We start from the raw sequence: 15,464 nt of genomic DNA on the forward strand, positions 1-15,464 counted from the left end.
TATTTTAATGGATAGTTTTAAAATGGATTTTTGATTTAAAATCGCTTATTTAAAATATAATGAATAATTGAAACTTATTCAAAAAAAAATTATATTTTAAAACTTTCTTGAGTGTACATGAAACGGCTACTTTACGTTAGCGTGAATAATACAGTGCGAGCATAAAATGAATGTTTTTGTGTAGACTAGTAGCCGGTTAAATTTGTGAACTAGTATCATTTTGTTACTCCTTCTTTTAATACTAATTTCCTTCACTTCTGCGGAAGTCAAAGAGTAGAGAGTTCATGAAGATAATAACTTTAATTTGCGGAATATCGCACAGGTCAGGCACCTGAATTAATTTAGGAATTTTGCTTTAACTTTTTGTACCTTCACCGTTGTTGTATATAATCAATTATGATATCATTATAATTTTTGTTTGTTAATTTTGTCTTTCTAAATCTAATGTTGAATTTTAATTAAGGATAATGTAACCGTATATATTATTTCCATCGATTATAAAATACGTAATAATTTATCTATTCGTTTATAATATGTATAGAAAGAAAATCGGTTCGTCTTTGCGAATTTGGTCGCAACAATTTGTAGAGCTTACCTACGTTCAGAATAATTTATTTTTTACTGTAAAAAATAATTATGCATCACACTTCAAAACACTATTGTTAGATATTAAGTACATTAATCGCATTATATTTTCTGATAAATTTTAAGCCCTGATAACTTGTTTAATTATAACGTAATTAAAAATGAGGATGAATTTTATATTATTATCCAAAATTTTCTTCTGTGCAATTTAAGTTAAATCTATTTTCGAAAACTAAAGAAAACTTGAGAACTCTTTTAAATACTCTTTAACAGTATAGTTAAATACTCTTTAACTCTTTAACTCGATTTTATCCTTCTGAAATAATGCAAATGATTAATTTAAAAAATATCCCTACTAACTGCCAAATAAGAATTAATCATTATTTTCATCCGATTTGACTGATTTGGAACAAATTTTTTTAATTTATCAGCCACTTTATAGTTAATACTTATTTCAAAAAAAAAAAAAAAGAACCGAATAAATTAATTTGAAAAGAGCTTATATCATTAAAAGTAACCGCTAGCCGAATACGAAATGGTTTTGAATAAAATATTTAAAATAACAAAACGGTTTCTTCTACAAAGAGGAATGCGTTATACCGTTGATGTAATAAATAAATAAATAAAACAGATGCTTTCTTGATCTGCTGCACAAAAAAACAACGCGCCAAATAAATTTTTTTTAAAGTTACATTACATAATTTGGTTTTTTGAAAATATTCAATTCTAACCGACTAATTTTTTTTCATTTCATTCCTCAAGAATGGATTTTAATAATGTAATAAATCATTAATAAAAAAATTAATAAAATAAAAAATTTAATACAAAACAATAATAAAGTTTAGCTTCAGTAAGCTAATATTTAGACTGAAATATCAACTATATTCGTAAAAATATCTAAATAACGTTCGAAAATTTATACCTTTTATACGCATAACGAGCTAAAACTGGGAAAAAGAACGTAAATTATTCCATCGCTGTTTTTTATTCTTTTGGCCGAAATTTTTGTACCAACTTACTGAATGATGCCGTTAACAAATCACGTACAGAACAAACTGTGACAACCGTTTACTTATTTGTTACATAAATTCTTCATATGGGTACAGTTGTTTAATTTCATTTAAGGGAGGGGAAATTATCCAGTATTTATTTTTTAAATACGATAACATTACACTTTAATAAAAATTAATACAATCTAAAATATATTTACAAGTAATTGGTAAATGACATTGTATATTATAGTTACAACACACACACACACACACACACACACACACACACACACACACACACGCATACACACCTTTTCCGCACACCGTGCGTGTGTTTTATATAAGATCACGATGTTACAACCTTGAGACATTTATATCAGTATTTTAACAAAGATATTTTAATGCTAAGAGCAAGAAACTAACGGTTATAGGCGATATAACAACTTATTCATTAACATATTCATTATCAAGTATAACTAACATCTCATGCCAGGCTACCTAGAAAAATAAAAAGTGCCTTCTTCAGTTAGATAAATATCATATTAAAACAAAAACCATGTCACCCATCAAAAATATAAATGATACTCAATCATTCAAGAGATACTTATATGTGTAAGTATAACGAGTATGTTAAATAGAGAGGCATGTTTTATTACGTTATAATATAATACAGTACAAAATTTATAAATAGATAAATAAAATAATAAAAAACAGTAATTTTAATGATATATTACGATATTTGGAAGGTTAAATGTTAAAACAGAGTGAAAATAAGGTTATATTATTTTAAAAATACTGTTAATAAATCATATTAAAAATAAATACATAAATGTGTAAAAAATAATACTCTTATTAAAAACGTACGTTACACAACTAAGAAAAATACAATAAATTTCAAATTACACGCACAAATATTCCATTTATTTTTATGTTTATACTTATTATAAATAAGTTGCCTATATACCATAAATAAAATTTGATAATGCTAATAAAAAAACGAGCGTTAAAAATATTAAATTAAGGTAGTAGTGTAATTTTATGTTTTTATATTTTATAAAGTAAGATGAATTCTATCTTACTTATTTTAAGACTATATATTGTATAATATAATTTAATAACACGTATGCCAATAAAATTTGTGCTTATAAAATAAAAGTATTTCTATATTATTAATAAAATATACATGTATATATATTATATAAGGTACATCTTTCGTATAGCCCGTAATAAAGGATGTAATATACCTATATGCAATATGTTTATAATGAAATGTATAAATTACGTAAATAAAATTTTATTTTTTTTAACTTGAAATGCCTGTTGCTTTATTTAAATGTCACATTCGTGAAATGAGAATAAATTTTACTATGAGAATATTATATTTTTTATGCGAATAACTACCGAGTTTATTAACACAAACGACATATACTTTAATGTGATCATCAAGACACTGATCGTATCAAAGTAGTGCATTCATTTTTTCATATATCGACCGGTTCGCGTAATATTCATTATATTTACTTTGAATCGGTTAGTTCTGGGTTTGATTCTAAGTAAGGGGATATACATGTATTTTTTTAACGTTTAATTCATAACGTATCCTCATTAATATATTAGTTTACAACTATTCCAGTCTTTTTTACGGTAGTAACATGTGAAAAACGAAAAACGAGTGAAACTACTCAGAATTCCTTTGTATAATATTATTATGCTAACAACCAGCCTATCCTTGAAATAAATAAAGCAGACTTATCTCTTGAAAAAACTGAATATAATTTGTATTTCTCACCGATTGACATGTTGATATTTAATGAATTTAACTAAACGAGTAAAGTATTCTTTCTTTTTACTTCCTTGTACGAAGGAAAGGAAGTATTGCGATCGCGAAAAATTTCCGTTTTCAGATTTCAACGGAAATATCCATTTTTACCATCCCTGAACCCATTTTGACTAGTCTGCACGTACTTATGTATGTACGTACGTACGTATCTTGCATAGCTCAAAAATAATTAGCCATATTATGTTGAAATTTTGGATTTAGGCTTGTTGTAACATCTAGTTGTGCAACTTCCCTTTTGATTGCAATCGACTGAACCAATCGATTGAAACTCTAATCCTTCCGATCGATCAATTAAATTTCTTGGGAAGAGATATTGGAAAAGATTCCATAAAAATTAAATAGCTAAATTTATAATTTGTGATGTATACTATTTTTTGCTATAATAAAATATCTACAAGATATTAGCTGTCTGCCTCAAAAACGTATTAAACTCTGAAGAACTAAAAGAGAACTTTCGATTGAACAAGAATCCAATGAGCAAAACTACAACTGAAAATGTCGCCCTACCGACTTATAAAGAAGAAGAATCAGCAATAAACTCGTTTAAAAATTACAAGGCGTCAGGAAAAGATCTGCTCTGGGCAGATCTCTAGAGAAACAGCCAAACGAAATTTCGCAAAGAACTTATCGGTACTTGGAACACCAAAACGATGCCTAGTCTCTGGAACACGTTCATCTCCTTATATGAAAGATGAAGATCATCTTCTTTAATAAAGTGGACAGTTACAATTACAAAAATACTGTTTTTATTAACGTAAAATATTTTACGACAAAATGGATTCCAACAACTACTGAGGAATATTCCTTCTGGTTATCGCTTACAAAATTTTCTCCAAGTTCCTATTTGCTCGCATTCAAGATCGACTGGATCTGGAACTCGGTGAATACGAACGAGAGTACAGACCAGAAAGAAGCTGCTCTGATCAAATCATCAGTCTCAAATCGATCGTGAAACACCTGAAGACCAGATCAAAGCGATTATGATTACGTTTGTCGCATCCGTAGAGTCCCTACTCAAAATACTAAAACAATTTGCCCTTCATAAGAAACTGGTTAATTTATTCGAAATCACCCTAACCGATACACCAAATTCAAAGCGAGATTCAGAGGATAACTTTCAAAGGAATTCGAGATCAAGACTCTGCCAAGGATATGTACTATCCTCCTAATTTCAACTGTATCCTCGAGAAGATCATGAGAGAAAGCGCCAACCCAGGATTAAAATTGCAAAAGAAATCAAAGTAAACTGACTTACCTTTGCAGATGTCTTAGCAATAATATCCAACGGTCAGGAAGAGGCAACTAACCGAATACAAACCTCTTCAAGAAATAGCAGCCGAAATTTGATTACAGATATCCTTTCAAAAAACAGAGATATGCCCTCTTTTAAACAATAACTTCAAATCCTCCAACTGAACAACGGCAACAAGATAAATATCGTCGAAAAATTCAAATATCTCTGCGAAATAATCGCATGGAATCTCAACGAAAAATCATCAATAGAAAACCCGTAACTAAACTGAAACGAACCCAAGAAATCACCTGGCCAACATATAAAAAGAAGTCTCTTTTTATAAACGCAAAAATAAGACACTCGGTTAACCCGAAACCACCCACACACGCATGATACCCCTCTTCCAATTAAACGATAAATCAACCACCGATAGACTTAAAAAGTAGACACAACAATAATGAGAACCGCCATAAATTTCATATATAAAATCTACGGTAGATGGTGGATAATTCCCGACAGTGTAGTCTACAAAGAAAACGATTCGATAACGATGCAAAAAAGAAGATTTAAAGCCACTTCTGCAGACTAATACTCCACATATGAATCGCTAAACAATTTTTGGATTACTGACTAAGAACAAGACCCAAAATAAATCGATCCGAAAAATAAAGTCTGACATGAAGGACCTAACCAGAACAGAAGAAATGATCTAAAATCGTGAAGGAAAGAAGTCTTGAAAGACAAAAAGTTCCGACCGCCGTTTAAAATAAAACAACAACCCGACACAACCGCAACAGAAAATATGAGAATTGCCAGATCAAAAAATATGACACAAATATAGAAAAGAGAGAGGCAACTGCAAACTAAGTCTGTATTTCGTTCTTCGAAGACTAAAGAACGTGCTCCTATCCGGGCGAAAACTATTAAAAAAGAATTTACAATCTGTCGCTTCTACGATTAAACATTTTATTCCGGTTGGCATCCTGTAATAGCTGCCGACGGATGATAATAAAATGAATATTTGTAGCGTGTGGAAAAAAACACGCATAACCAGGACTCGAACCTACAACTTCCAGAGTAATGGCAGAGACGCTACCACTCTGTCATGGAAATCGACTTGTGTGCGCTAAGTATTAGAATTTATTCTAATTACACAGTTAATTAAATTCTATATCGTTGTATTATAATAAAGTAATATTCTTTTAAATGTACGCTCCCATGTTACTTGAGATGGCGATAATTCAAACGCATGCATACGATCGGCCTTGAATGGAATTGTAGAATGTCGTCCCCGTCCCAGCTGAAGAAATTGGAAAATCATTTCTCAAAGAGGATTTGTATGCAAATCCTCTCGATCTATTATTATTATTATTAAACAATTCTAGCTCGCTTAAGCGATTGCATAAATTGTTATTAAAAATATTGTGCAATTAATTTCAAGGAAATGTATTGACGTGTGGTGTTTGTACGTGTAAATTGTAGTAAATCATCCTATTCAAAACGTAATCTAGCCAAGATTTCCTTTATTAACTGTATTAATAGAAAATCGGAATAAATTTTCAACCACTGATGGAAGAAAAGGTATGAGATTACCGGAAAATGTCTGTTTATATCTAAGGTGATTTTGGAGCATATCTAAATAATGACGCCTACTTTTCATCGGAAAAAATAAACTTTTAAATGAGTTGGCCCGATATCTTTATCAACGCATATTAATGATTACCTGCTACTGTTTACATCAGCTGCATTTCCTATTGGTGCGTTATACATAACGATCACCTAATCAACATAAATGTTTAATCGACTAATCGGATGAACCATTATTACCGGAAATATTTTTTACACCTAGAACCATGTTTGTGTTAACACAAACAATTTTATTTTTAAAGTAACAATTTATAAGAAATCTATTTGTTAACTTGAAAAATTAAACTTGATATAAATATCTACTTAAAAAAAAACAAAAAAAAAAACTATAAAATAACAAGAAGAGGAAAATGCATCTCTTAGTAAAACAAATTTAATTAGAAATTATATTAAAAGAAACCTAAACCTTCTTAAAACATAATTATATACGGTTAAATTTGATCAGTATTATTCTAGGAACGTTTCGTGGAAGGAAGGTAAGCGATTATTTACCATATTATAGTTGCATAAAAAAATAATTATTTAAATACTCCGTTAAAATATAATCGATAAACTTGAGTTTTATAATTAATAAAATACAGCTTATATAAGTAGAAAAAACACTTTCGTTAAAATAAAATTTCGACGAATCCAGAAGAATTAAAAAATTTCAGATAACAACATAGTATCATTTAATAAAAGTAGGATACACAGTTCAAAACGCATAACTTTTACATAATGATCTAATAAATCGATTGTAATTTTTTAGATTATCCTAAAATAAAAAATACTCAATTATTATTTACTTTACCTACTTAAAATTCAGAAAGGGATTTAATTTTTCTTAATAGGGACACAAAAGCGATGAATACAAAGTAATTTTTTTAGATAAACGTAAAATTTCACCTTCTATTTTAAATTTAAAGTATTTTTATATCTTTATTGTTTGTTACAGATAAGATTTTTTAAAAAGCAAATCACCTCAATTAGGTGAACAACAAAGATTATAACTACAGAAATAAAAAGGAATTAAAAAAAAAAAATTAGCATTTATGATTCATCATAAACAACAAAGAAAAAAGTATAAACGATAAAAAAACAGAGAAAAGATTTTGTTAACAGGAAAACATCTGATAATCTACAATTTAAAAATTCCAATTTTTATAATCCTCATCGCTTCGTCAAGTTTGAATATGATGAAACGTGAAATAAACTTCATTTTAAAAAAAATTAAAAGTTTTTTTTTTAATTTGTTGGTCCGCTAATGAAAATTTCTCATACTCATACAATTATGTTGAATATATTTGTATTAAAAGGAACTGTTTTTACCAAATTTACAGTATTATAAAATCTGCAAGTGCAATTTTATTGGAGCGAAATGTTACAGAAGATTTACAGTTATACTTCTGTCAACAACGGTAGGTTGTTGAATACTGATTCACTATGGTTTTTAACAAATAGTTTAAAAGGACTTTTATATTATAATTTTGAATAAAACTGTATAAAATGCTTTTGAAATTAAGGTTTTAATTAAAACAGAAAATAATTAAACGCATTTATGATTACTTAAATAAAAACTTTGATTTTATGGGAACGATGGTGGATAAATCTGACTACTGTGAACGGATATTAACCGGTAAACAGCTTTGAGTAATATCCAAAGATATAGATATCTACAAGAAATTTGTGCAAGGGCAATATCTAATCGGAAACGTCTTCACAAGGAAGGATGAGCGGGCATTTCGAGTGGTGACCAAAAATTTACATTATCCTATTCCAATAGATGGTACATGGGAGGACATCGAGAATCACGGATATAGGCTCCGATGTACCCTATTTTTAACGTCAAATATCGGGTGACAAAGAAGTCTCTGCTAACCTTGAGCCGCAGTGTAACAATAGGTAGATCTTTGACTTAAAGTACATTGCGAACTGTAGTCTGCACTTCGAAACACCACGGAGGTTTCCTGACATAGCACATTTCACGTGATGGCAGCAGCATGGCCACACTAAGAATGATTTCGTGCGACTATACAGATGCGTAAAATGCGCAGATAGACGTAGAACCACGGACTGTCCCAAGAAGGACGATACTACTCCAGCAACACGTACACTCTGCCAATCGGATCATCCTGCAAATTATAAGGACGTAGGGTGTATAAGGAGGTCCTTAGGAAGGAGATGGGTAAAGAGCAAAATATTACTCACGAATATGTGAAGAAAAATTTTTCTTCTAGAGGATCACAAGAGAGACCCCGTTTGATATCAGTAAAAGTAACTTTAATTTTTTGAATCGGTAGTCGCAAGAGGCCTCGAAAGGTCTTTCTTCTGGTCTTCCGTGATCCTATTCGGCGGTTGTAGACAACAACGACTGTGGTGATTGTGATGGAAAGGATAAACTAAACAAAGTAACGACTAAGGTTGAGTTGTTGGTGCGACAAACTGGTAGTCTGATAAGCCTGCTAACGAAAGTTATTATCAAAATTTGTTAACGGCGGGGTCCTTAAGAAGTGTGAACTATAATATCAATGGCCATATTATCTGAAATTTAGCCGTGTTATTTGGAATTACATAACTACCTGGACGGACGGTATCCACAGGATGAATACGGCTAAAAGTTATCAGACTTTTAGATACAGGATCAGCGGTTCCGAAAGGTTTAGTCTTGGGGCCAGTTTTGTATTTCATTTACACTGCTGATCTAACTAACACGGACTTTGTCACTCTTGCGTAATTTGCGGATGATACGGCGATTATGGAGATCGATGTTGATCCAAAACTCGTGTCAGAGAAACCGAAATCAGAGTTAGAACTTCTCAGTGGCTGGCTAAGTAATTAGTTAGGAAGGTACAGGTTATTAACATAAAATCGAGTCGTGCAGCTTTTGTGTTGAAAAGGGGAGGAGTCTGCCAAGATGGTGTTAGCATTACTCATACGGAAAACGTACGATACCTAGGCCTTCGTTTTGATCGCCACCTAACGTGAAAAAATCACGAGAGAAAGAAGAGGAAGCGATTAAATATTACACTTAAGCGAATGAACTGGTTACTAGGAAGGAGGTCCGTGTTGTCCTTAAGTAATAAACTACTGTTGTATAAAGCGTTTTTAAAGCCAATATGGGCCTACGGGGTACAACATTGGAGTACGGCAAGCAGCAATAGCTATATCGATATCATCCGAGTATTCCAGAAAAAAGTCATTATTGCTTTGTACAATTTAATTATAGTTTCATTATTTAGGAAACCGATTGTAAATTGAACAACAAAATAAATAAATAAACTCATTCGTAGAGATTATTATGTTTCTAAAAGGATTTACTAATCTTTAGTAACAGCCACTTAACTGGAAATAAAAAAAACTTGAAATAAAAAGAACTAGATTTCAATTAACTGATTTTTATGGTGTACGTATTGTAATAGTTTATTAAATGAATATTGGTAAATTTAATAGACTACTAACATTATTTTATAAATGAAGGCTAAAAGAGAAACTTTCCTTACCCGACGACGATAGGAGATATTTTTATTTATTAATAGAAATAAAATACTAAAATTAGAATGAACAATAAAATTATGTATTTTTTTAAAGCGCTGAAACGTTTTATTAATACTAACGGTATAGTCTATTATAATTAAATAAGGATCAGTATTGGCATTTAGAAAAGAGTATTTTTCTTCTACGAAGGAATAAATATTAAATGAGAAAGCAGTTTTCATTGTTTTTATGAATGATCGGTAACGATGGAATAAATATCAAAAAATTCATATGAATTTTTTTTCTTACGCCATGTAGTTACAAACAGAATAGAATACAGTACATAACACATAGTGCTATATATAAACACCTATTGAAATAAAATTAGAATTATTCATTAAATTTTTATTTAAAAATGTATTTAACATTAGTAAATAGTCTAATAAACGCCTAGAATTTTTATATTGTCGTTTTATAAATAAATCATAAATATCATTTAAGGCTATAAGTTAAAATATAAATTATTATCTCATTAAAAGTTGTATAATATAATATAAACAGTAGTAAAACAGGAGATTTTTTAATAAAGATAAAATAATAAGAATATTTATATTATTAATGAAAACATATTTTTTATTTCAGATAAAAAATAACAACACCAACGTTTATGTCTACATAGTTATGAAGTTATTAAGGTAACTGTTATTCTATGTCGTAATGTCGACTCTTGTTAAAAGATGTAACGATATGTGGACTATGTACGTAAATTGTATTGTCTTTTTTGTTTTTGTAAAAAAAAATTACATTACTTCTGGCTAGTACATGCGCGGTAGTACTCTACTATATAATCCTCGCTTTTATAGCAGTTACAAAACGGTTGTGCATGCTAAAAGAATACGCCGTTCTGTTTTAAAGGCTATTAAAACAGCCGTTTGTGTAGATTAGATCTGGAAATGCGTACCGACAACAAAGTGGGTTACCCTAAATTAGTTTTACTATTCTAGCTTCTGTGAAAAGAGAATAGAGCATACTACACTATTTATTCTTCAACATATTCCTTTGTTTGCGTTCTTTGTTTATATATATATATATATATATATATATATATATATATATATATATATATATATACAGTTTCACCCTTTACTTAGGTTAACGTTTTATTCTTGAAATGTTTACTTTATATTGTATATATTTTGTAAAATTTAATCTTATTTCTAAACAGCTTATAAATAATTATTACAAATAATCCTTATTAATTAATAACTACATCGCTAGAAATAATGGGCTCGTGTATAGAAGTCTATTCCTGACGTGATTATGAGAATAATGTACGTTAAACTAATTAAAAAGGAGAGTTTTTGTGTGCATTTTTATTAATTTTAATAAAATAAATTTATGTAATACGTAACAGATCCAATTATATGAGTCAAATTTACAACATACATTTAAATCGTCTTAAATTTAAAATCGTCTTTAAATTAATAGAAGATGCATATAGAAGAGAGGCTGGGAAACAGTAAAAATTATGGACAGTCTAAAAGGAAATTTGGGCTATCAGGGGGTCTTAAACGTTTGACTCGAAATTAAGGAGATTGGATAAGGAAATGGAAAAATAACTGGTTTCAAGGTAGATAGCTGATGAAATGAGAACATTTTATTGTGTATAAATTACGTAGGATTTTTTTGTTGTATAAAACAATTACTAAAATATAAATTGGATATATAAAAAAAAAGTAAATTCTTTTCAAGCACTGTTAAAATAAACTTCAGATAAGCTTTTTACGATCGAAAATGTTTTTGAAATTTCGGAATGAAAAAGTAACTTCGTCTTGGTTTGCTTGGCATTTCTCCCGCCACCACCCCATTCGGTTACCCTAAAGCATAAGACCGAATGTCTGTGCCAACGGCTAATGAGCCTCGAAACAGTTTAGCGACCAGTGTCCTAACTAGTTCCTAGACTAACTAACTAGTTCCTAAGCGTGGTACCATACACCATTCACTTCCGTGTCTCACCGCTCACTTGTCGTATATCACTATAATGGGTAGACGCAACCCGTCAACTACTAAAACATATATGACTATCAAAGACAGAAATTCGCTGCCACACCTAGGTCGCTGAAAGCCATCAAGTATAAAGCGCTTGGAGCATTAATCTGGCTGACAGCCAGCCATATTTCTCGGTTAGCTTCCTTACAGCAGTACGGTAGGAATATTTTCCCTTAGGCAAACTATTGATATCGGTTGAACAAAGTAACCGCATCAAGGAACTCCCACATGGTCCGATAATGCGGCTCTCGACACATTGACTCGCCGCCTGTGAATGCCAATTTTTTCCTTGACCTCTAAGTTCCACGGTGGCCTGAGTTCTGGCCTCCCCAAGAGCTGGGCAAACGAACATCATCAGTTCGTTCGATTGACTCCCCGCAGACGCACAGCTCATCAGCTGCCAGGTGGAACCGAAACAAATATCGGTTTAAATTTATACGGTTGGAAAGCACACGGGCTCCCGTTGCCCTTAAAAACAAAGGAAAGGCATTCATTCTCCCAGATCCTGTATAAATCTATACAAGAACCTTCCCTTAGTCGTGGCGTGTCATTCTTGCTACCGTGCTTCCATCGCGAGGCTGTAGAGCCTCCTCCGCCGGCAGGAGATGGGAAACTGTTCGAAATTTAGAACCGGTGCACTGAGATCACCGTTCCGCTCCCGTACAGGCCAGGCTCGAAACCGCAAATCCCAAATACCTCGGCCTCCCTGCCTCTTCGCAATTTCTACATGACAGAAATCGATTGGGAGAGCCTTTACCGTGGTAGCCTGCCACATACAGTGGTAGCCTCGTAGCAGGTTGTTTTAAAAACACCAGTGCATACAATTAAGGATCTGCGCTGGGCATTCCTTAAATTTTGAATAAGTGCTCGATTCCTTTTCAACATGCCCCCAAACGGATGCCGCGTAAGAGATCATATTTTCGAAGACACCTTGGTACACGATGTACAAATGACGGCCTGACAGTCTGTAATCCTTTCGAGCAATCCTCCTAAGCTTGTGCATCACAGAGGCGGCGTTCGCCGCTACTTACCTAATGTGGTTGCTAAACAGCAACTTCTCATCAAACAAAACACCTAGGTACTTATGAACTGATTACACAGCCTTTATACTTAATACGGGAGATACGACTGTATGATAATGTGTCTGCACCCTTGAGAAGCATGAACTTCGTCTTGGGCACAGAAATCCTTAAATTTTGAATTTAAAAAGGGCCGTGACCCCTTCTGGGAATGTCAGTCCCAAAAATCCATCGAATATCAGGTTCTACAGCAAGGGAGAACGGAGCCCTGTGGGCTTCCTCTGGTGACGTATTTTTCAACAACTAGGTGCGCATCCTTAAACACAGCCACGCGATCCGACAAGTAGTCACGTAGTACGGCTTGTAGGACTACAGAAATATTGCGGCGTTCCAACTCAAAGAGGACAGAACTCCAACAAACGGAAGGAAATGCTGCCTCTATGTCAATAAAATTTACCAAAACATATTTACAGTCTGCGCTTCTGTAACTTGGTCTGAAGAAATCACTTTTAACCTGGTTTCGTCTTATCGAATATAGTCAGTTATTAAAAAGAAAATTGGTCTTATATTCCAATTAAATAGTACGCATTTTTATTTCGTTTTCAAGATAATTTTTTATTTAAGAAGCTTAATATTTATTTTGTGGGATAATTCCTATGGTAACCCTACAGCAAGTTTTTCCGTAATTTAAATGGATAATTTTTATAACTAAAAATTACAGGATCTAAATGTACAATAGACAGACTTTATTATTTATTTTGTTTAATGATATAAAAATATGTAATTCTGACAGTCAAGTTTTTTTTATTTTTACTGAAATTTTATAATTATAAACTTTCTACATTGTAACTACATTTTTCCTAGTTTAACACAAAAATTATGCCATTAACTGCATTACTTTGTAGACAGACGTTTTCTTGAAGTAAAATATGTGGCTTTAGTAGTTATTAGTAACTGTATTTTTCTTCATCGTGAATAAAACAAATTATTTGATCTCATGTTTAAACCTCGTACGTAATTCATCGCTTTACCCGCACGAGTACTACGAGCTATTCCACATCGGCGCAAACTTCCGATTCGGCTGGTTTGACGCAAGTTTTTACACTCGTATTATTAAATAACAACCCCAGATAGTATACTTAATTTTTTACTTGAAATAGTTCACTTTCTTCTAGAAGGTTCATAAGCCGAATAAATATTTGTTCATAGGTAGTTAAAAAAAAAAGTACCAGACCGTTACACCTATAACATACGGAATTAGATCCAGAGAAAACTTATTACACATTTCCCTAAATTAACATTAGAAGCTTGATTCTTTTGCATCACATAAATTCTGATATCAGTCAACGCTAACCGGTTTCTCAGTTACAAAACTTCTAAAAACTTTTACATTTTTTTTTTACGACTTCACCACGAGTACACCTATATATCATTTCGTTGATATCTTGTTACACTACGATGTATATAGACTATTATAATAATCGGTAGAAAATGCTAAGGTCTTTTATAATTTATGCATTTATCTAACCAAGATTTCAATCAGATTATACTTGGAACTTGGAATACAAAGTAGTAAAGCAAAATACTTAAAATACCTCATTTTATTAATGCGATTCAACAACATTAACTTTATACAGATCAGATGGTTGTGTAAGTAACATTTTTTATTTTATCAATTAAATAATTGTATATTTTAAGAAAGTAATTTATTATTCTCCGTTAGACATTTAAAACTGACTGATACTGTACGCAATTTTTTACTTGTTTAAATGTAATGCTATAAATATCACCTACAATACGAAGCTTTTTAATTTCCATTATTTTCTTTAGCCCATTCAACCGTAATTTTCTTTGTAAAAATCAAATTACTAACCGATTTGTCACTTGATTAACTAAAAGTCACACACAAAAAGTGACAAATTTACAATACAAATCGTTCACAAAAGCAATTTAATATAACTTCCAAGAAAAATAAGAAAGTTACGTTATAATTTCAAGAAAAGGTGAGAAGTGACGCATGGATTTTGTTAACGTTTTTCAGTAAACAAAATTGCACATTAATGTGAGAAAAAAGTACTCAAGATCTTAGTAAAAGTTTTATCTAGTTCTCCACAAAATGTTTTTTTATAAGTCATTCAGAAAAATCTAATCGGTATTTTTTTCTTTTGTCTCTAAAATCCTTTATAAGTTTTATTATTATAGAAAAAGTATTCGATAAAGCAAATAGTAAAATATTTTGTTTCTCTTTTTGTGCAAAATAATGTACGCGTGTATCAAAATGAATATCGGGATTTCAAAGCTATGTAATATTTCTCATGTTTCACGGAGATTGATTAATTAGTTATATGTGAAACGAAAGAGCTACTCAAACACTTTTAGGTGTGCTAAAATTTATGAACTGTTTCCTGTACCTTCCGCTTGAAAGCTCTAGTAGCGAAGATGGTGATCCCTCCCAACAGGAAGCGTTCTGTGTTTTGCAGTTTGAAAAGTGTGAATCTGTAATTACCGTTCAAGTGAATTCCGCTGAGATCCCCGAGTGACGATAAAATTCGTAAATGGTATGAACAATTTGAGGCCTGGCTATTTCGCGAAAGCATGAGTGTCAGGAATGAACTCTCTTAATATGCTACAAATGTGGCTGTTTC

The 15,464-nt window shown here is 31.4% G+C and overlaps 1 protein-coding gene across 1 annotated transcript in view; it reads right to left on the reverse strand.

Moving 5' to 3' along the window:
- LOC142329973 (homeobox protein abdominal-A homolog) overlaps nucleotides 1-15,464 on the reverse strand; it is a 255,944-nt gene that overhangs the window by 79,740 nt on the left and 160,740 nt on the right. The window lies entirely within an intron of this gene.

The sequence above is a fragment of the Lycorma delicatula genome, chromosome 9 (genome assembly GCF_047948215.1).
Source record: "Lycorma delicatula isolate Av1 chromosome 9, ASM4794821v1, whole genome shotgun sequence".
NCBI lineage: Eukaryota > Metazoa > Arthropoda > Insecta > Hemiptera > Fulgoridae > Lycorma > Lycorma delicatula.